At 39.2% G+C, this 22,794-nt stretch overlaps 1 protein-coding gene across 1 annotated transcript in view; it reads left to right on the plus strand.

Moving 5' to 3' along the window:
- LOC136873911 (motile sperm domain-containing protein 2) overlaps positions 1–22,794 on the plus strand; it is a 234,990-nt gene that overhangs the window by 192,664 nt on the left and 19,532 nt on the right. The gene's annotated exons all lie outside the window — the stretch shown is intronic.

Raw genomic sequence — 22,794 nt, forward strand, 5'->3', positions numbered from 1 at the left:
TCGAACCCACGACCTCCCGGATGCAAGCTCGCAACCGCGCACCCCTAACCGCACGGCCAACTCACCCAGTCGCACAGAGTATAACAGCCTGTCTGAATATTGGCGGGAAGTAGCTGGGGACTCAGATAACTTTCTTCTTTAGCATGGCGTTCCTCTAGTTCATAAATTTTCTGATACTACTGGCACGTAACAAACTGGTTCATCATAACATTCGAGCTATTCTATCCCTACTCTGAGGCACTGTTTGGAGTGAACAGTGTGCATATTTAACGGAATAATGGCAGAGGAGTGTTCATGGCTGTCTGTGGCCTGGTCATGCCAGCTCTGAAACTTCGGACTCATAGATCGGCACCGTAGTACTGTTCGTTAAAAGTGAGAAAATGTGCGGTTTTTCATTTCATCCAGTATTTTATATGATAAAATTGTTTTTAATTGCTACTTTCCTGCTGAAGATTTTGTAATGGCCTAAGTTGGCTTCAGTTAGGAAAACCACAAAATTAGTTTTTCTGAGAATCCCGTAGCAAAGCACGGGTACATCAGCTAATCTAATATATGACAATAAGGTGAAAAATTCATGTCTGGAATAGAATAAAAACAGAAACTGCCTAATCTGTTAGTATTCAACTTGCTAATCATATTTATCATCTCCTGTAAAATTCACATTTTGCCGCTTACGATACTTTGCCTTTTCAGGGACGATCTATTTCTCAACCCCTTACAACCTTGTTGTCGAGGAGTGTGTTATCAACCTTTCCCATACGAGCCTGCTTATACTGATGCAAGTGTAATGGACTAGTATAACTTGGAAACAATTCTCTAACCCATCAGTAAATAATGGAAATATCGATTGTTGTTGTTGTTGTTGTTGTTGTTGTTATTATTATTATTATTATTATTATTATTATTATTATTATTATTATTATTATTATTATTATTATTATTATTATTGTTGTACCAGGAGGTACACCTCTACGCCATACATTTAAATCTTGCACCAATAGAACTCCTCTACAGGAGAAACGCTGAACTTGGAACTAGACCTACTTAAACTTTTCCTCAGAAGATGTCACTACCGTAATTTTGTGATTATGAAGTTGCCAGTACTGTGTGAATTTCAGCTTGTTTTGTTTTCCGTTCATCAAGAAGTTTGGACATTCTCTACTAAAAAAAATATGATTATGCACCCTGGTGCGAAGTAATGGAACTTTTTTGAAGAAATTTTGTATTTATAAGTTTTTCTTTACTAAATTTCGTTCATTTTTGGGTTGGTAATATTGATCTTTTCTTCCCGCCGGTTTTGAATTCAGCCAATCCCTAATTTCTGTAATTAATTTTCTGCTATCATGGGCTTCTTCGATTTGGTGCGTAACTTGAATTTAACCAATAAAATTCTGTGGGTGTGTCTTGATTATTCATGAAAGGTCTCAAACCTTCCCTGAGGGTTTATTAACTGCGGGTTTTCATGGCTCTTGGCCATTTGACCAACATCTAACTTGGTGTGTGTGTCAAGCAGGAGGCGGGAGGTGCCTCTTTCTTCAGGCAGCAGGTCTTCAGCAAGGTAATGGCCAGTTAACATCTTATTTCTTGCTAGCTCCGCGGTTTAACCTGAGGGAAAGGTCCGAAACCTTAAATATGTAACCTACTTCTCTACAAATGTAATTCTCTGCTGGCTTATGTAAAACATTAATAAAATCTTTAACTGTAAATCGGGGATAGAGAGCGATGCACCCTCTCGAGCGCCCCTTCATTTTGGTTTGAGGCGACTACGTTTTGTAACTGATTTTCTCCCTTTCCGTTACGTGTTAAATTTCTTAATTATACCAGTCACCTCCATAGTTTGGGAATAGCCCGTTTCATTGGCCTAGTGCCCTTTAGGTTTTAAAATTCACATCTAGGAGTGCAAGTATTCGACTCCTTTCATTTTGCGTTCTTGCCATTTATTTAACTGTTATTTCTTGTACATGAAGGCCCTATAGGTTCGGTACAAGATACCCCTGTTTCAATTTTGTAAGCTGGGCCATGGAAGGCCAAAAGATGCAAGATATTTTGGGTGTTGCCTTGAATAGGCTTGAAAACTGAGAGCCTGTTAGCTCTTTTTCAAAGTAAGATTACTGAATGCCTTTTGAAGGCTTAATAATTTGAGTTGGGGGCCAGTGCTCCAGGTATTAGGGGATTTCTGCCCTTAAGTAAGGCTGTGATCTTTGTAAAGTTAAGGGTGTAGCTCAGGAAGTGTAAAGTGAGGGCTTGAAGCCCAAGTTCTGTTCATACCACCAATCTTGTCTTTCCTGGACTTGTTTATTGCTACTGGTACCTGTTACATTGTTGTTGTTTTTTTTTTTAAGAGAAAAAAAATATAACCTTTGTTAAAATTTTAAATTAACTTTGACTTTGTAGTTAGACCCATTCATCTCGGCACCTTCTTTCACCTCTGCTGATCCACAGGTTACCCCGTAACAATTGTTGTTGTTGTTATTATTATTGTTATTGTTATTATTATTATTATTATTATTATTATTATTATTATTATTATTATTATTATTATTATTATTATTATTGTACTGGGAGGTACATCATCTACTCCGTGCATTCAAAATCAGCGCCTTAAATAAACTCCTCTATCGATCAAATAGTGAAACTGGTAACACGACAAGTTGGGACTTTAATCAGGAGATGTCACTACCAAAATACTAAGTAATTTTGCTGTTGTGAAGTTTCCCATTCTGAGTGAATTTCTCCTTGTTTTGTTCTGCTATACATCAAGATGTTTGGACATTTTTCCACAGATGACTACTAAAAACTATGATCATGCACTCTGGTGCAAGGTTGAAGAACTTATATCTTAAAGAAGTTTTGTATTCCTAGGTTTTCCATAACTGATCTATGTTCATTTATTTTTGGGTTGGTAATACTTCCTTTCTTTCGGCCTGTTTTGAATCTAGCCAATCAAGAATTTTTGTAATTAATTTCAACCAATCCCGCATTTCTTGTTCACTTTGAATACGCCAATAAAATTTAAGAGTGTGTGTCCTTATGATTCTTGAATGCTCTCGAACCTTCACTGAGGGTTTATAAACTGCGGCTTTTCACATTTCCTGGCCAATTGATCGTCTTTCTGAGTGGGTGTGTTTAGCCAGGAGGCGGGGCCGCCTCTTTCTTCGGTCAGTAGAACATCTATAAGGTAATGGCCACATAAAAGCATTCTTTCTTGCTACCTCCGCAGTTTAATTCGAGAGGAAAGTCTGACTCTTTAATTATGTAACCATACTTTTCTAAAATGTAACTTTTCTTTCGGCTAATGTAAAAACTTCACAATATTTTTAATTGTAAATCGGGGATAGAGAGTGAGTTACCCTCTCGAGCTCCCCTTCATCTTGGTTTGAGGTGCCTGCATTTTAGCAACCTTGTTTTTTTTCCTGTAATGTATTACAGTTATTTCCATACGGGCCACCTCAAGTCGCTTGGGATTACCCCCTGTTTCTTCGGCCAAGAGCCCTATAGGTTTTAATATTTCATTATCTGGAGCGCAGTGTACGCCTCCATTCTGTTTGTGTTCGAGGCATTTTATTTAACCTGTTCTTTTTCGCAAAGGCCCTGTAGGTTGGGTATGAGATACCTCTGTGTAATAATATTTCAATTTGTAAATAGTGCCTTGAAAGACCAGAGATTGTCTGATTTTCATGCAATGCCTTGAGTAGGCTTGAGAAACTGAGAGCCTGTTAGCTCTTTTTCCAAAATGTTGTACGAGTAACAAATGCCTCTTGACGGCTAGATGTTGTAATTTTGGTAGCAAGTGCTCTTTGAATTAGGCGATTTCTGCCTTTGACTAAATTATTTCTCATTTTGAATTGTAAATTTGTGCTAGGAGCTCAGTAATTGTAAAACGAGGGGCTTGAAGCCCAGAATCTGTAAAATTCTCTAATCTTGGATTTTCTCAGTCTTGTTTCAAGATTGCTGTTTTCTTCACTCAGTGAAATATATTGTTAAGTTTGTGTTTGAAAAAGAAATACAACCTTTTAAAGTTTTAATTTAATTTTGATATTGCTCCTTGGGTATCTCCGGAATTATTATTATTATTATTATTATTATTATTATTATTATTATTATTATTATTATTATTATTATTATTATTATTATTATTATTATTATTATTATTACGTGTGGTGTGGCTAGGAAGTTATTTACATCTATTAGTCTCTCTCTTCAGTCGTTCCACTCATGATTGAGTATTGTGACCCAAGGGCTTTGTTGTTTCTTTTATAAGCTGATGACATTCTGTACGAACTTGCGTTTTCCAGATAGTAATTTTCCGTGGTAAGTCTATGATCTCTCTTACTTAATCAACCCATCCTCGTGACCTTGTGCCAGAGACTTTTCCTAGAACAATTAATTTTTCCAGGTTGTTATCCTTTCTTCTCATAATGTGACCTAAGAATTGCAGGATTCTCTGGTACACAACTTGTCATAGACTTTCTTGTATTCCAATTTCCCAGATGACAGAATCATTTGTTTGCCTGGCTGTCCACAATATTCACAACATCCTTCTCCAACATCACATTTCAAAGGGGTTGATTTGGTTCCTGTCTTTAGTTTTTTGGTCCAAGTGTCACATCCATACAAGAAAATCGAGAACACAAGCGAATGGACTATTCTTTTCTTCCTATTCATGGATATTGCTCTATCTTGCCAGATCTTCTTTAATTTTGCCATAGCTGTACGTCCTAGAATGATGCGACGTTGATTTTCGCAGCTACTTGTATTCTCTATTATAGAACCAAGATAAGGAAACTGACAGACTTTTTTGAAATTGTTCAGGTGCTGTGGCAGCTGAATCTCTGCACCTTTGTTGACAAACATTAGTTTTGTCTTGCTCCAGTTAATTTCCATGCCAAGATTGTGACTTTCCTGTTGTCAACGATCCATGTAGAATGAAATTAGTAGACGAATAAGTTTGAGTGGCATGTTTAAAAGTAGGAAAGTTCACAATATGAAGGTAAAGTTGGAATTCAAGAGGACAAATTGGGGCAAATATTAATTTATAGGAAGGGGAGGTAGGGATTGAAATAACTTACCAAGGGAGATGTTCAATAAATTTCCAATTTATTTGAAATCATTTGAGAAAAGGCTAGGAAAACAACAGATAGGGAATCTGCCACCTGGGCGACTATCCTAAATGCAGATCTTGATTGATTGATTGATTGATTGATTGATTGATTGATTGATTGATTGATTGATTGATTGATTATTTCGACAAGCTCCTGTACACTGCTGGCTACAAGTGTGGTGGTTATTAATTCTCTTCTCACCAATCGAAAATCCTCCTTCCAAACTGTCGAGGGCAAGCCTCATGATATATTCACCATAGATGATAAACAATTGAGGTGATGAGATGCATCCTTATCTCACACCTTTGGAGGCTTTGAATCTTTATGATAAATCACCAACTCTGACTTTGGCCAAGTTGTTATCATATAAGCCTTTAAAAGTGAAATGAGATGAGATGGGATGGAATTTCCATTTCCTCTAGAACACACAACAACTTCAGCCACAAAACAAAATCAAAGGCCTCTTGGGAGCCAATGAAGCAGAGAAACAGAGGAATTTCAAATTCATGTGCCTTTTCAACCAACTGACAAATATTTAGAATCTGCTCTCTAGTTCCTCTTCCCTTGACGAAGCCAGCCTGTTCTTATGGGAGCTGATATCTAATGTAAGGCTTCAAATGTCTATTAGTATTAGTATTATTATTTACGTAGTTATGTCCGGACTTTATTTGGTATAAATCATGGTCTTATTTCTTATGTGTTATTTGTGCAGTTATGTCATGAAACATCTGCTGTATGTATATTTATGAGTTTACACTGACCAATAGAGATAATTCCAAACTTCAGGCAGCTGAAATGAAATTCCTACGCACTATGATCCAGAAAACCAGGAAAGACAAGATTAGGAATGAGAAAATTAGAGAAGAAGTAGGAATAGACAATTCTCTCCTAAATAAGATTCAGATATCAAGACTGAAGTGGTTTGGTCACATGAAGAGGATATCGTAATCTATAATCTTCATTTCCGTATTGACAATTGCACAATTAAAAATAGGAGAGGATTTCCACCAATCAATACTTATTTATTGTACACATTAAACTACAGGACCGGTTTCGACCTCATATTCAAGGTCATCTTCAGCTGAACCATATATACATATTAATATAATGAAGCTTTGATTAAGATTATGGTGTTGAAGGAATGCCATATGATGATGATGTACATTTAGTTACATACAAATGGGGCACGTCTTAGCGTGAGCTGGCGTATATGTCATTCTGTGCAATATTGCAACTGTATGTCTAAAATGTTGAAGGTCTTAAAACTAGTGTATAAAACACGTCTTTTCCTAAACTAACTTATATATATGTACAAGATAAAAACAATACATAAAAACACTTCATGTACATGAACATTCGTTCTTGCTTGGTGGTCAATACATAGACTAACTTCCGTATTTAAGTCTTATTCACAGTTGTACACTTCAGCTGCTATTCATAGAGTTTGTAAAATTGCATGGATAAAAGTTTTGTCTTCCTGTGCGTATGTGAGATAAAACACTTTCAATTTAAAAAGGGTGCCAAATGTATGGATGAAATTCAAGTAAAATATGTTCAGCTCTGCTGTGTGTGTTGCCCTTTTATAAGAACCAGAAGAACATGAAGAGGATGCCAGTAAACAGAACTGCAAGGAAGGAATTTGACAGAAAGGTAGAAGGAAGACGACCCGTGGGAAGGCCACGAAGGAAATGGATAGATTTAGTTAAGAGCGATGTAATGTTGAGAGGTCATGATTGGGACAAGTTGGTGGAGGAAGAATAGTACAAGGACAGGATGAGATGGAGGAGGCTCATATACCACACCCGGGAAACTGGAGATGGTTTAGGATGATGATGATGATGATGATTAATGTAAAAACATGTAATTAATAGTAGGCTTATATAATTTTATTATTACCTGTATGTACGATGTATAAATCCACTGCAATGTTGTACAACACACGGTAATAGTCCAGAACAACGTATCTTTGGAACTAGAGAGTTACAGAAAATTCCATTCATTGTAAATAGGTTAGTGGAGACTCTCAAGAATTATGAGAAAACATGTGTCGCATTCTTCTAGAAGCCTGGCCGGGCAATGTATATAAAGAAGCAGTCTTGGGAGTTGTTTAGAGTTGTTTAACAAGAGTTGTGAGTGCAAGTCGTTTATCAAGTATGTGAATTCATGTTGTGATTGGTAGTACGTTTACATGCTATTGTGGCTGTCTTCTTCTCATTCTTCGTAAGTGTTTTGTTCAAGAGCGTAGTGGTCAAGTGTTCAAGATGGCAGTTTATTAGTACGTGTGTGTAGAATATATAAACAGGGTGAACAAAAAATGCCATACGTGGAAGTTGGCATGCGGCTCCTCGTCGAAATTCACGACAAAAGTTTATCTTGCAAAACCTAGTCCTACCAATAGGTTTAATAGAAATGCGAGTTAAGAAATGAGGCTCTGGCAATGCTGTAACAGCGTGCAGCGTGGCCAGGCACATGTCGCATGAACTTGGCGCTCTGCCAGAGCTGTCTCATTAGCTCATTGTGACTAGGTAATGCCATAAATGCCGGTTGTGCGGACGCGCCGATGTTCAAGTTGCGTTCGCGCCAATTTTTTTTTTTTTTTCAGTTAATGTATCAAATTGTATCCAATGTACACCTCCACTATGCTATATGCTATGTTCTGTCTTACCGTTACAGTTACCTTTAGTTAAACATTCAAACATAACATGAACTTCTTACAGACGTAAGCGACCACTTTGTTTCGTCCATGGCACAAATAAAGCCACGTAGAACATAATAGTGGATACAGTAACATTGTCTCTATCCAATGCAGTGCAAGGAAACTCAATACAGTACAGTAGGTAGGCTACACTGCATTGCCCATTTTGCTACGCACTATAATTCCGTAGTGTACGTGTAACGTCCAGTCTTATCTTCACAGAGCCGATACATACACTTACGAGCAACGCTCACTTCACAGCAGATGTTCAAAGTGACCACCTTTCATTTGTGAACACCTCACCACTTGCTGGAGCACACTTTGCCGGACCCTATGCACCACACCTGCATCCACCATTGCCGATGCAACATGCACGCAAGCTATTAGGTCTTGTGCATCCATGGGTGGAGTACTATACACATGTTCCTTTAAGTGTCCCCACAAATAAAAATCTAGTGGATTAAGGTCCAGGGAACGTGGAGGCCAGAACATTGGACCTCCACGACCAATCCATTTCCCTGGAAACGCTTCACTTAACCAGTTCCGCACAGTCATTCCAAAGTGTGGCAGTGCACCATCATGCTGAAACCATAGCTGTCGCAGAACATCAAGTGGAACGTTTTATAAAGTGTCAGGCAACGTATTGCCCAAAAATGTACGATGGTGAGGTGCATTCAACTTGTCCAGCTTTAGGTAAGGGCCTAAATGCACTCCTCCCACGATTCCAGCCCACAGGTTTATGCCAAAGTGTGTCTGAAGCCCACATTCACGGGTGACATGTGGGTTGTGGTCAGACCAGTAATGCCCGGCTCCATGGGTAAATGGCTAGCGTGCTGGCCTTCGGTCACTGGGGTCCCCGGTTCAATTCCCGGCAGGGCCGGGAATTTTAACCACAATTTGTTAATTCCCTTGGCACGGGGACTGGGTGTATGTGCCGTCTTCATCATAATTTCGTCCTCATCTCAACGCGCAGGTCGTCTACGGGTGTCAAATCAAAAGACCTGCAGCAGGCCTCTCCGGAGGCCACACGTCATTATTAGACCAATTTATAAAATATTCGTTATCTTCAACTTGTTGCAAAGGCCATTCACAGAACTGTACTCGAATGTGGTCTTCTGGTCTCTGGTTTTGAGTTAATATGTAATGTATGCAGTTTTTCGTCGTACAACATGTCAACAGCCAGTGTTTGAGATACCTGGAACTGCCTTGCAATATCACGGGTACTTCGCCGAGGTGATTGGTGAACGGCTTCAAGAATGTCATTCTCTATTTGTGGAGTACGTCTAGTCCTTGGACGACCTCTATCCACTACTTGTGGATGATGATTACCGGTTTCCCGCAGGCGTTGCTCAAGGCGATGAAAAACATTCTAATCGGGATGGCACCTTTTGATTACTTGCAAACCTTTGAGGGTACCGTGCTGCATACTCACGAGCAGCAGCAACATCAACAGAAGCTTGGTTGTACTCCATGTGGAAGCCGCCCTACATGCCCTTGACAGGACCAGTTATGGTTGCGCACTGCGTGGTTAGTCAACTCATGCATTCAGTTGAGTGGATCACACTGTCATGTGTTCGACTATTGTCACGTGACAACAGGATGTCATGCTTACAAACGCAGTTACGCGGTGAGAACTAGGGACCAGACGTCACACACACACACAAGAGGAAAAAAAAATTTGACGTAGATTTGAGCCGTAGCTCCATGGTGCATGTGGGTTTGATAACCCAGCAGTCTACTCAGTGAGCTGCGACGGCGGGTACGGTAGAGCGGGATGATGCACGTTTCTCTATTACATTCCGATGCACTGCGGGATGTGACAGTGTTGCCAGCTTCTTGTTTACGACTTGTTTTCCAACAGCACCAGATCTGATTTGGCTATAGAAACTTTTGTCTTGCAATGGGATGATGAATCGCATGCCGACCTCCAAGTGCGGCATTTTTTTGTTCACCTTGTATATCATTTGTAAATAAAATAGAGTACGCAATTGACAGCAATTTGTGTGTGCGTCTTTGTGGTAACAACAATACTCAGCATAACGGTTAGTGTAATTTGCATTGTTTTCGAGTTCACAGTCACTTACCATAAATTCAAATTTTGCTTGTTTGTAGAACCAGAAGGTAAATTGTGAATGGTCCTTTATCACCAGTAAAAGCACCAGGTAAAGTATACGGCAGTCCTCCTGCTCCTGGGCTGAGAATAAGTGCTCACTTTGTGATAGATTCTGCATCAGCTCTGACCACGTGACCATACGAACTAAGTGTTGCCTATCTCATTTTGTGGGAGGGTTAGCTCCAATCCAAATGTTTCCAGTCTTGTTTTCCACTGATTAACCAATTCATTGAGCCATTTTTGTGAGTCACTTGCAAGCATAACACAATCTGCATGGAGAAAGGTCCATGGGTAGGGTGTTTGCAGGTCTACAGTTACTGTGTCCATGCACAGGATGAACAGGAGTGATGACAGGATGTATCCTTGATGAACTCCAGCTCGAATGTCCAATGATGCTGTGACTCGAGCTGCATAGAAGACTGAGCTTGTAGAGTTGTGGTCAACCAAGCTAGTTGGGCTGTGCTGTTAGGGGCACGCAGCTATGAGCTTGCATCTGGTAGATAGTGGGTTCAAACCCTACTGTCGGCAACCCTGAAGATGGTTTTCCGTGGTTTCCCATTTTCACATAAGGCAAATACTGGGGCTGTACCTTAATTAAGGCCACGGTCGCTTCCTTCCCACTCGTAGGCCGTTTCTATCCCATCATCACCGTAAGAACTATCTGTCGGTGCGATGTAAAGCAAGTTGTAAAAAAAAAAATTTTAAAAATTGTGGTCAAGGAGCTGAACCCAGTGGATATATTCTTCTGCAACAGCAACAGAATGAATACTAGATGATTCTGTGGGGGACCCGATCAAATACCTTTTCTAAATCTAGAAAAGCCATTTGGACCATTCTTCTCTGTGCCCCTCTGCCAGTAACTGGACAGTGTGGATAGAATATTTTGTTCCGTGGCCCTTAACGAAGCCATGCTGGTTTGACGAGACAGTGGTGGTGATGTTTTGTAGGCGTGTATCAATCACCCACTCGAAGATTTTTGTGGTGTGGTAGAGGGCATGAATTGGGTGGTAGTTTGCGCATATAGTAAGATCATGGCATGGTGATACTTGTCTTTCACGTGGATGATCTCATGGTCTTCATTGGATTTGTTGAATAGTTTCTCTATACAGTTCCACATTGCCCCAGACTTCAACAGGGATGTCATCAGGACCACTTGCTTTGCTGTTTTTCATTGTGTGGATGGTAGGTGCAACTACGGCAACTCTGATGGGTGGAATTGCACCCTGCACTGGATTGGTTATAGGGATAGGTGGATGTGGAGAATTCCACATTACAGATGGCATTAAAGTGTTCACATCGTCTTACGAGGGGAATCCGCTAAGTGTAACAACCCAATTTACCAGAAACTTTGCTCAGTGAAAAAGGTGCTGAAATAACTTATGTTAAGCTTATCCATAGGCACTCAACTGTTTCCAAGAAAATGACTGTCGAAGTTTCAGACGTGCTTTAGGTGCCTATTATTGAGTAGTAAGTTCAACCGATGTAGTGGCTTTTGCCATGACATCACCGTTTTGTGGGTTTTTTGTTTCATTTATTTACTTTTGTCCATTGATGATTACTGCATGAATGGTTTTGTTCAGTATATTTTGAAATATTGATCTTCTGTTTCGTCTATTAATGTTCTCTCTGGTAAATTAATTTTGAAACATCAGTTATTATACACTCATTGCACATTAAAGGGATATCATGACTAGACACGAAGCAAATAAAAATCCATGCATTAATTCATAATCAGTTGCAATAACCAGTTTTTGGAAAAATGATCTGTTATGCATGGTTTGTTGCAAACTTATTGCCAACACGTGAAATCTTCAGTAATATTAACGACATTTCTTTTCTGAGTGACATTCCCACCCAGAAAAGTACCGTGGCAAACCTGCCTTCGCGCGATGCTTGTGGTGTGCAAGATTTCTATGTTTTGAATGTTTTTACGAATGGTATCATACGAAGGAATGCACTGTATCTCCCTAGCTAGGGCTTGGTACAGGATAGGTTCTATCTACAATAAGTGAAGATGTACTTTGAACTCTTGATTTATTCAAAATTTTGGCAAGTTTGAAATTCATGGTACAGTGAACCGCCATCTCTCGAATTGTTTTCCAGAATGGTTCTCCAGGCAACTCGTACTCCAGGGTCCTCTCGTTACCATGGGGTTGTACTCGTACTCCAGGATCCTCTCATCACCATGGAATTGGACTCGTGCTCCCAAGTCCACTCGCCACCATGGAATCGAATGTGTACCTCGTACCTGAAGGTCTAGAGTTTCTCGGAGGTCTACGGCGATCATGATGCGGGGTAATCTCTCGTGGTTTAGCTTTATACGAGTATCCAGTCGTACAGTCCCCCGACACATTTGCAATCACTTGTCACCAAAATTTGCAAAGTACTGCCTTTAATTGATATATGCAGACAACACGTTCTTTGGAATGTGCCAATAAACTTCACTTGACACTTGCATATAAAAGTGAATGAATGTCACTTCAAAATGTTAAAGTTGAAAATGCGGATAGCATTGATTTAAGAAATGTTAATGTTACCAAACAACATCTCTGTTGTCATATCTCAAGAAAATCCATTGAGGGATTTTCGAGTAAATCTACTTTGAAATAATCACGTTAACATATCACATTTAGGCCTTGACAGTATAAAGGATGGGGCTACTCTGCGATAGACATTCATTCTTCGGTAAGTGCTCTGTCTGGTCAATCCCTGTGTTATTCTGTCCATCGGAAAGTAAAATCTTCACTTATTGTAGATAGAACCTATCCTCCTGTACCAAGCCCCTAGCTATTTTTGCCTAGGAAATGCCTTGAGAACTTCAATTCATGCTCTTTTCAAATAATAAGTTAGTACGGGCTATCTTTTACTGGTACATAGAGGATCAGGTAAATGTGCATTCCTGGCACAATACGTAAACGTAACTTACATCTTTCATTACACAAAATACATGACACTTTAGAGATATAATTCATATGGCCACACTGAGTCCATCCAATAATCAGTGACAGCAATTCCCTCTTCAGTCGTTTGAACGAGGTCTTGAAGTGTACTTTGGACAGAGCATAGTTGACAGTTGTACATGTGCGAGGTAGTTTGTTTTACCACAAAATCACAAAATTCTGTCTGTTTTCCTAAATACTCCCACTTCTTGAGGTTGTCCCTAGATCTTCCAGTACCACTCCTCAAACGATTAAGTGATATCCAAGTAGCCGAGCTGAGCAGATGTCCAGGAGGTGGAGATTCATTAGGTACCATTCACTCCAAAAGGTGTGGTATTCTACTTTGCCACAGGTCTCTGCACGCTGTTGCTGGTGATTGGTTTAACATGGTAGAAACATTGGGGAAGATCTTCCTTGATTTTAATAATTTAGGAGGCTGTCGGAGTACAAATAGCGGGTGACTCCTGTTCTGCGCCTTTGTCGTCTCGTATCCTGTCGCCACTTCTTTTCGAAGGTTGAGGGAGCGATTCCAGCCAGGCAGTAAAGTTTCTCAGTAAGGGTTGCTTTCAGGCATCCTGTAACTACTCTGCAGGTGTCATTCAAAGCTACATCCACCTGCTTTGTATGAGCCGAATTGAACCACTCATGGCTTGCATATTCTGCCGCAGAGAAAATGAGAACCAAAGCAGATGTCCTTAATACTGTTAGAAGTGTGCTGCGCTTGGTCGAACAGAATTTACAAAGGATATTGAACCAGGCTGAGACCTTTTGTCCAGTATTCGTGCAGTTTGTCCTGTATGTGTTAGGGCTTGTTCCAGGTTGACTCCAAGGTACTTTGTTAAAAAGCAATGTTCCAATCGCCTCCCCTCCCACTCCACAATCAGTTGCCTGTTAGCTTTCCGATTCCTAGGATGAAATGCACCAGTTGGGTTTTAGCAGGGTTTTGAACTAACCACTCAAGTGAGGAAGCCATTCTCCCTTCAATAGTCTCAAAATAATCACCTTCGACAGCCAAAGTCAGATCATCAACATAAATGGAGCTTCTAGTGAGAGAGAGTCATGGTTGGTCATTCGTATATATGTTAGAGTATAGGCGACAGAACACTACCCTATGGAAGGCCATTCTTTTGGTGTCTCCATTTACTGTTCTCTCCTTGGAACTCAACAAAAAAAATCTGTGATTCTGTAAGAGAGTCTTAATGATATTTGTGAAAGTATAGTCCTTTGTTATGTGGTCAAGCTTGCACAACAACATTATGTAGTAGACTTTATCATATGCTGCAGTGAGGTCCACGAAGCGTTTTTTTCACTTGGACTTGTTTCTTATTTTGACCCTCTTTGTTTTCTGAATACTGGTTCTTAAGAACTTCATTTCTACTTCTTGTAGTTTGATAATATTTCTCTCCTTTTGGATGCAGGTTTCTAGACTGTATGTGGTAACTGGTACAAAGAAGCTCCTGTAGTCTTTGTGATCTTTGTGGAACTTGCTTATCCCGAAGAAGTTACTCAATAGATGATAGAAGGGTGCTTCATTCTGTACTCTACTAGTGATTTCTGCATATGGTCGGCTGTTTGTTGTTACTACACTGCCAAGATAATGGAACTGATGTACTTGTTCCAACTTTGATCCATCTTGAGTGATGTTAGTACGGATGTTCTGTCAATTAACACTTCTATTTTGGATTTGCTTATCTTGAGATCAAATTACTTGAATATAGCATTCCAGTCATTGAGCTTCTGTTGTACTTCAGTCTCACTATCACCACATCATCTGCAAAGCAAGAGCTTTAAACTCAGAGTTGTTGTTGGGTCTCTTAACTCTTTCCATTATTTCATCCATTACAGTGATGAATAAAAGTGGTGATAGTGGACTGTCTTGTTGTACACCCTGCCTAGTCTAAACCCTCTCCAAATATCCATCCGCTATTTGGACACAACTCTGGCAGTGTTCATACAGCATTTTGTCTTTATTAATTAAAACACATGATGGTGTTTTATGTGGAGTATTCATCCCGAAGGCTGGTTTGATCCTCAACAGCTCTGCCATCATCTATCATAGATGGCCTAGGCGTCACCGACGAAGTATAGTAGAAAAATGAGGAATTACGGAGTTTCCCATTGCTTTCCTCGCCAGGCCAGAAGTTACTATTACATATCAGCCTGCCAAGACCACCAAAATGCATGAACCAGCTGTCCCTATTAGCAACATACACCATTCATAACAGGGACTGGCTGTATAAAGAATGGCATTACTAGCTTCACTCATACCTCAGTCACTTTCATATTGTCAAAGCCAAGGACAGGTCAATGAAAGTAACAAATTTGTTCTAGCCCATATCAGAAGACATAGCGCACTGTAAACACTAGGTCTCGTCAGCAAGAGCACATGGTACAGATTTATTCTCAAGGCATTCCCAGATATTTTGTCTCCATACATTGTCGTAAGCCTTCTCGGTATTTAGGAAAATGAAGATGACATCTTTTCCTTTTTTCCGGTGCTTCTCCATGACCATCCTTACAGAAAATATCAGATTTATTGTTGCCCTATTCCTTCTAAAACCATTCTGCTCCTCTTCAAGCTGTGGTTCAATGGCGGTTCTTAATCTCTGTTCTATGATTCATTCCATCATTTTGAGTCCATGAGATAGAAGAGTGATGCCCCTGTAATTGCTGTGTTTCTGTCTGTCTCCCTTCTTAAATAGAGGGATGATGACTCCTTTAGTCCAGTTTTCAGGTAGTTTTTCCTCTTTTCAAATGGTGTTCAGGACTTGAAACAACCACTGCAAACCGTGCACTTCAGCAGCCTTGATCCTGCCAGAGTTTACCTCATCTATACCTGTTGCCTTGGCTTTACTCATGTTCTTTAGGGCATTTTCCATTTCCATCCATGTTATAGGAGGCTCTGCGTTTTGAATATTTTCTTTTGCTGTAGTGTCCTGTTGTTTGACATTTAAATTTTCACCATTATGTACATACATCATCATTATAGACCGTTATGCCTTTCAGTGTTCAGTCTGCAAGCCTCTGTGAATTTACTAAATGTCACCACAATCCTCTATTTGCAACTAGTGCTGTGGCCTCATTTAGTTCCATACCTCTGTAAATCATTAGAAACTGAGTCTAGCCATCATCGCGTTGGTCTCCCTCTACTTCTCTTACCCTCCATAAAAGAGTCCATTATTCTCTTAGGTAACCTATCCTCCTCCACATGACCCCACCACCAAAGCCGGTTTATGCGTACAGCTTCATCCATCAAGTTCATTCCTAACTTAGCCTTTATCTCATTCTAAGTACCCTCCTGCCATTGTTCCCACGTGTTGGTACCAGCAATCATTCCACTACTTTCATGTCTATTACTTCTAACTTCTGAATAAGATATCCTGAGTCCACCCAGCTTTCGCTCCCATAAAGCAAAGTTGGTCTGAAAACAGATGTAAAGATAGTTTCATCCGGGAGTTGACTTCCTTCTTACAGAATACTGTTGATTGCAACTGCGAGCTCACTGCCTTAGTTTTACTGCACCTTGATTCAATCTCACTTACTATATTACCATCCTGGGAGAATCTAGTGTCAAAAATTTCACTTTTAGGTTCCATATCGAATCGAGATTTACATTCAAAATTAAGTATGGGGATCCACCTATTCAATACAAGAAATAATGATAATTATAAAGTCATCACATATTCATTTTATTTGGGACCGGTTTCAGCAATAGGGTATGCTATCATAAGCCTAGGAAGTAAGACAAAGACATTGGACATAGAATACATTACATTTCTTAAAATTATTAAAATACTTTTTTAAATTGTACGTGCTTGAACTAAATTACTTTACATAAGTACAAGGGTTTTTATAATTCAAATTGAATAGAGAAATGTGTACACCAAAATATTTGTACAGTAAAAATTACAAAAGTGGAATGAGCTTTTTTCACATTGTAAGAAAAATATGGGTTGTTAGCTACTTTGTAGTCATAATGGTATATATGAAATTGAGTTTCTTAGTTCAGTATTAACATTTGTAGTCATTATAGACAGGCTGATGGACTAGTTACAACAACCAGTTGTTTACTTAAGTTCCTTGTAGATGTTCAATAATTATTCAACTAGGATAAAGCAATGTGTGAAGTTTAAATAAATGTCTTATATGACTAAAATATAGTATGGCTTCTGTGTCACAGGTTATTATATCCACTAAAGTTCAGTAAACAAAAAGGATAAGTCCATTGTATCGCTTGGTCTGCGTTTCCGCAGGTGTTACCTACTTTCCAGTTCTTGTGGTATATGTAAAATTTGGTTTATCTGTTTGAACATTTTAATTCAATTTTTAAACATTTGTAATATATATAGATATGCCGATGAGCTAGTTGCTACAGCCTGTTAATCAAATGAAGGAAGTTCCTGATAAATGTGTACTAATTAAAATTTCTGAGGCATTCAACTTGGACTTAACATTGTGTGAATTTTGTATAAAAATATCTTACATAGCTAAAATCTAATGATATGATACAGTATCACAGGTTATTATATCCCTAAAAATTCATTAAGTGAAATGGGTAAGTATCTTGAACCAAAGACGGAACCTAAAAGAAGAAATTGAGCAGCGTCTTAGCACGACGAGTGAGACAAATACCTGGAAGGAATTATATGTAAATAGAAATTCACCTCGAGTGCCAAGTTGAATGTTGAAGAGTAAGATAATAATAATAATAATTTTAAGAAATGTAATGTACTCTATGTCCAATGTCTTTGTCTTAGTTCCTAGGCTGATGACAGCATACCCTATTGCCAAAACTGGTCCCTAATAAAATGAGTATGTGATGACTTTATAATTATCACTTTTTCTTGTATTGAATAGGTGGATCCCCATACCTAACAATTTTGAATGTAAATCCTGGGAGAACACACATTCTAAATACTTGAAATTATCTACCTGTTCCAGCTTTGTATCACCAATCTGACAGTCAATTCTGTTGAATTTCTTACCTAATGACATCAATTTAGTCTTCAAAAGGCTAATTTTCATACCGTACTCATTGCACCTATTTTCAAGTTGCAAGATATTAGACTGCAGGCTTTTGGTACACAATCTGCCATTATGACCAAGTCGTCAGCATAGGCCAGACTGCTTACTACATTTCCACCTAACTGAATCCCTCCCTGCCACTTTATACCTTTCAGCAGATGATCCATGTAAACTACGAACAACAAAGGTGAAAGATTACAGACTTGTCTAACTCCTGTAAGTACCCAGAACCAAGAACTCATTCTACCTTCAATTCTCACTGCAATCCAATTGTCAACATAAATGCCTTTGATTGATTTTAATAATCTAACCTTGATCCCGAAGTCCCCCAGTAGGGTGAACATCTTTTCCCTCGGTACCCTGCCATATGCTTTCTCTAAATCTACGAAACAAAAATACAGCTGTCTGTTCCTCTCGTAGCATTTTTCAATTACCTGGTGCATACTGAAAATCTGATCCTGGCAACCCCTCTGTGGTCTGAAACCACACTGGTTTTCATCCAATTTCCTCTCAACCACTGATCACACCCTTGCTTCCAAGATGCCAGTGAATACTTTGCCTGGTATACCAATCAATGAGATACCTCAGTAGTTGTTGCAATCCTTCCTGTTCCCTTACTTATAGCTAGGTGCAATTACTGCTTTTGTCCAATCTGAAGGTACCTTACCAACACTCCATGCAAATCTTAATTATTCTATGAAGCCATTTCATCTCTCCCTTCCCACTATACTTCAACATTTCAGATCTAACTTTATCTATTCTTGCTGCTTTATGACAATGGAGTTTCTTTACCATCCTTTCACTTTCTCAAGCGTAATTTCACCATCATCATTTTCCTCCTCCCCATGAGCTCTGTTATTCGTGACACCACCATGAAGATTTTCCTTTTACGTTGAGATGATTTTCAAAAGATTCCCTCCACCTGCCCAGTGATTCCCTGGGATCTATTATGAGTTCACCTGAATTACCCAAAACAGTGTTCATTTCCTTTTCCCCTCCCTTCCTAAGATTCTTTATTACTGTCCAGAAAGGTTTCCCTGCTACTTGACCTAGCCTTTCCAGGTTATTACCGAAATCTTCCCACGACTTCTTTTTGGATTCAATATTTATCTGTTTCGCTCTGTTTCTTTCATCTATGTACAATTCCCTGTGTGCATCAGCCCTTGTATGGAGCCATTTCTGATAAGCCTTCTTTTTCCGTTTGAAAGCTGATCTCACTTCATCATTCCACCAAGATGTTTGCTGTTTCCCATCTTTACACACAGCTGTTCCTAGGCATTCCCTTGCTGTTGCTACTGCAGCATCCTTGTATGCCACCATTCTCTTTCTATATCCTGAATCTGCTTACTGTCCACTGTTCGGAACTTCGCACTAATTTTATCCATGTACTTCTGTCTAATTTCCTTGTCCTGGAGATTTTCTACCCCTCTTCGTTCGCAAACAGACTTCACTTTCTCTATCCTAGGCCTAGAGATATTTAGTTCACTAAAGATCAGATAGGGGTCTGTTTCACCGAAAAATCCCCGAAAAACCCATACATTCCTAACAGATTTCCTGAATTTGAAGTCTGTTAATATATAGTCTATTATGAATCTGGTATCCCTACCCTCCCAGGTGCAGCGGTAAATAGCCTTATGCTTGAAGAATGTATTCATAACTGCTAAACCCATACTAGGACAGAAGTCCAACAGACGCTTCCCATTCCTATTAGCGTCCGTATCTTCCCCACATTTATCAATCACCCTTTCGTATCCTTCAGTTCTATTTCCAACTCGTGCATTGAAATTTTAGTTTAGATGTAATTTAGCAAGGGCTATTCCCTTAAAACAAAGAGGCTACAGGAAACATAATGTGAATTCCAGAATAAAACATTTAAAGGGAATACGAAGCACATAATGAAAATACAACATTAAGTGAAAGTTAATGGCGGTTTCAGATAATCACGCTACATAGTAAAACAAAAGGGAAACCAGAAAATATAAAACTTGATGCAGAGGCTAGTTTAACTGACTCCCACACCAAAAACACTTCTGGTGTGGGGCAGGGGAAAAATTAATGTACATCAAGTGATACAAAGTTACTGGAGGCAAACCTTGTAGGAAATAAAATTTATCTATTAATTAGTGTTCACAAAACTGAAAGAAAAGGGGAATTGCCTCCAAAATCAAACTGTCAGGCCCAGCTGAAAGCTAAGGCATCTTAATAATTGAGTGGCAAGTCTGGGCGAGTAGGGGTAAACTGCTGTGTGAAAAGAAAAACAAACATTGATTTAAATGATGGTGGAAATGAAACCAATAGTGCTTATCCCAAGGTGGGCCATCCCGGGTGGGACGATCGCAGAAGTGCGTCCACTCGCTAGGCCGGTGAGAAGCGAAAGACCTCGAAAACTTGTCTCGCTCTCTCGAGGAGGGCAAAGCTGGCCCCCGGTCCGATCACCAGGTAACCAATCAGGCCACACAAACTTACCTCTCGCCACCTAGATTCACCAATCAAAACCCCTGTTATTTTCTCCAACGGAAATGTTAATCGAGAACCTTCCATCTTAAGAAACTAGTAAACAACCAGAACGTCCTTCTAGAATCATCAGGAGCTGACGCCCCCCTGTTCCGAAAGTCCAAGTCACGAAAGTTTCATAGTGCTACAAAATATCACCCAACAGTAAGGATAACAACCCTTTACAATTTAGCAATATTCAAATTCCGAACGACTGTCTCTTTTCTTTTTCTTTTTTAAAATACGAAACATGTCACAATTTCCTTCCGTTTCCACTTAGTTTTGTTCTGTCCAATCTTTCTTCTTTCCATGAGATCTACAAGCTCCTCATATTTAGCACACTGGGTTATGGTATTTAATGTTGCTATTTTGAATTTGTTTTTTTCTTCTTTATTTCTTCTTTGAAATAATCCATTTAACCTCAGGCTTATCACCATCATCCTTAATGGAATACATAGGAGGTCTAAGTCTTGATTTCAAGGCTCATTTTACTTTCTTTTTTCTATTTTGGCCATCTAAGGACCACGGAAAGTAACACTGTGCATTCATCTTGATACTTCTTTCCTTGACTTCAAATAGTCCATCCTTTCACTTTGCTGTTTCCTCCTCTCTTGTGTACAGATGTTATTACCTTTCCTCTTCTCCTGGAAACCTTTGAAATTTTGTTTCAATCTTCTGAAAGTTATTCTGTCTTGCATTATAACATCCGTTATTCCAATCTCTGTCATATATATTTTGTTTTTTTTACTCCTTGGGTCCACTGGTTGGTTATCTTGCTCTTGTAAACATGACTAAACACTTGTTTTGTAAATCTGCTGTTATTCATCGTCATTGTGAGACAAAAAATTTGATTCTCTTTCTGATCGTGTTTGACATTCTTCCATTAAAACGAGCTTCTTAATGTACATGTATAAGGCTCTTTTAGATGACAATTGCTTGTCCTTCACATTTGAAAATTTACAGGTGGTGTTCATAACTTATCATGATAAAAAATAATTGGTTGTGTTGTGTACCAAGGTCAAAGTCAAGCAAATTTTGATTTTGCTTTTCCTTTTTTTTTTTAGGTTGTTTTTAATTGATTTTAAGTTCTATATAGTCTTCTTTTTTAAAGGTGATTTTAAAATAAATTTTTGGTCATTAAAATAGGGGCCCTAATAATGAGCAATAAGCTACTATCGCAACAAAAGTCAGTCCTTTACATTGTACTTCAAGTTATGAACAATAAACTATTAACACCTCAGCTGTCCATCACATACACTCCACTTTCCAGTACATTACTATTGCAACAAAAGTCTGTCCATTACATTTCACTTTTTTAAGTAGTGAACAATAAACTATTACCACCTCAGTAGTTGCACACCTGGTAGCGCGATTGTTAAGGCACCTAGTCTTTAATGGTCTGATACCATGGTTAGCTGGTTCGACTTTCAGTAGATGAAAATGCTTTTGCCATCAGAATGTTGACTGACAAGGTATCCCAAAACCTCTCCTCAGTGTTTATATCAAGTGAAGCCATTGATGACAATTTGTTTGTCGGATGGAGACACTAAACATTGAGCAGACTGTGTTATTAGATAGGAGTAGGCTATGTGCAAACACCAGGTTTCAGTCTCTTCCTACCTCATTATCTCGCACCCAGGCATGCAGGTAACCCATTAGCGTCAAATAGAAAGATCTCTACAAGGCAAGCCAAACATGTACTAAGGCACTCCTGGTACTAAAACCCATTCCTTAAATAAATAAATAAATAAATAAATAAATAAATAAATAAATAACCTCAGTAGTCCATGAGATACACTTCACTTTTTAATAACGAGCAGTAAGCTACAGGTATGTGCAAATATTCCATGTTATGGAAATGAGGATGGTGTGCTGGCCCCTCGGCTTCGTGCAGGAATGAAGACATATGGAAATGAAGAGGTGTAGAACCTGTTGCTGACAAGGTGCACGAGAGGAAACTACGCAGATACAGTTATGTCAACAGAAGCAGCGTGACTACAGTTGCAAAGACGTTACCTGATTGATAACGACCACGTGGTTGGCCTAAAAAGCGGTGGCTTGAACGGCTCACTAGATATCCATGCAATGAGTATCAGCCTCAACAATGCCTGGGATCCAGTGAAATAGCAAAAGGCAAACAAACTAGTGGACTCTGCACCTGTGTGGGATAAATGCGAGAATAAAGAACGTTTTATGCCCCATTAACTGCTTTTATGCTTTTCGGAGATGCTGAAATGTGGAATTTTGACCCACAGGAGTTCTTTCATGTGCTGATAAATCTACCTATGTAAGGTAAGCGTATCTGAGCACTTTGAAATACCAATGGACTGAACTGGGATTGAACCCGCCATCCTGGGCTCATAAGGCTAGTGCTTTACCATCCGAGCCACTCAACTTAATCATAGAATTGCTTTCAGATATTTTTTC

Source organism: Anabrus simplex, chromosome 5 (genome assembly GCF_040414725.1).
Source record: "Anabrus simplex isolate iqAnaSimp1 chromosome 5, ASM4041472v1, whole genome shotgun sequence".
NCBI classification, from domain to species: domain Eukaryota; kingdom Metazoa; phylum Arthropoda; class Insecta; order Orthoptera; family Tettigoniidae; genus Anabrus; species Anabrus simplex.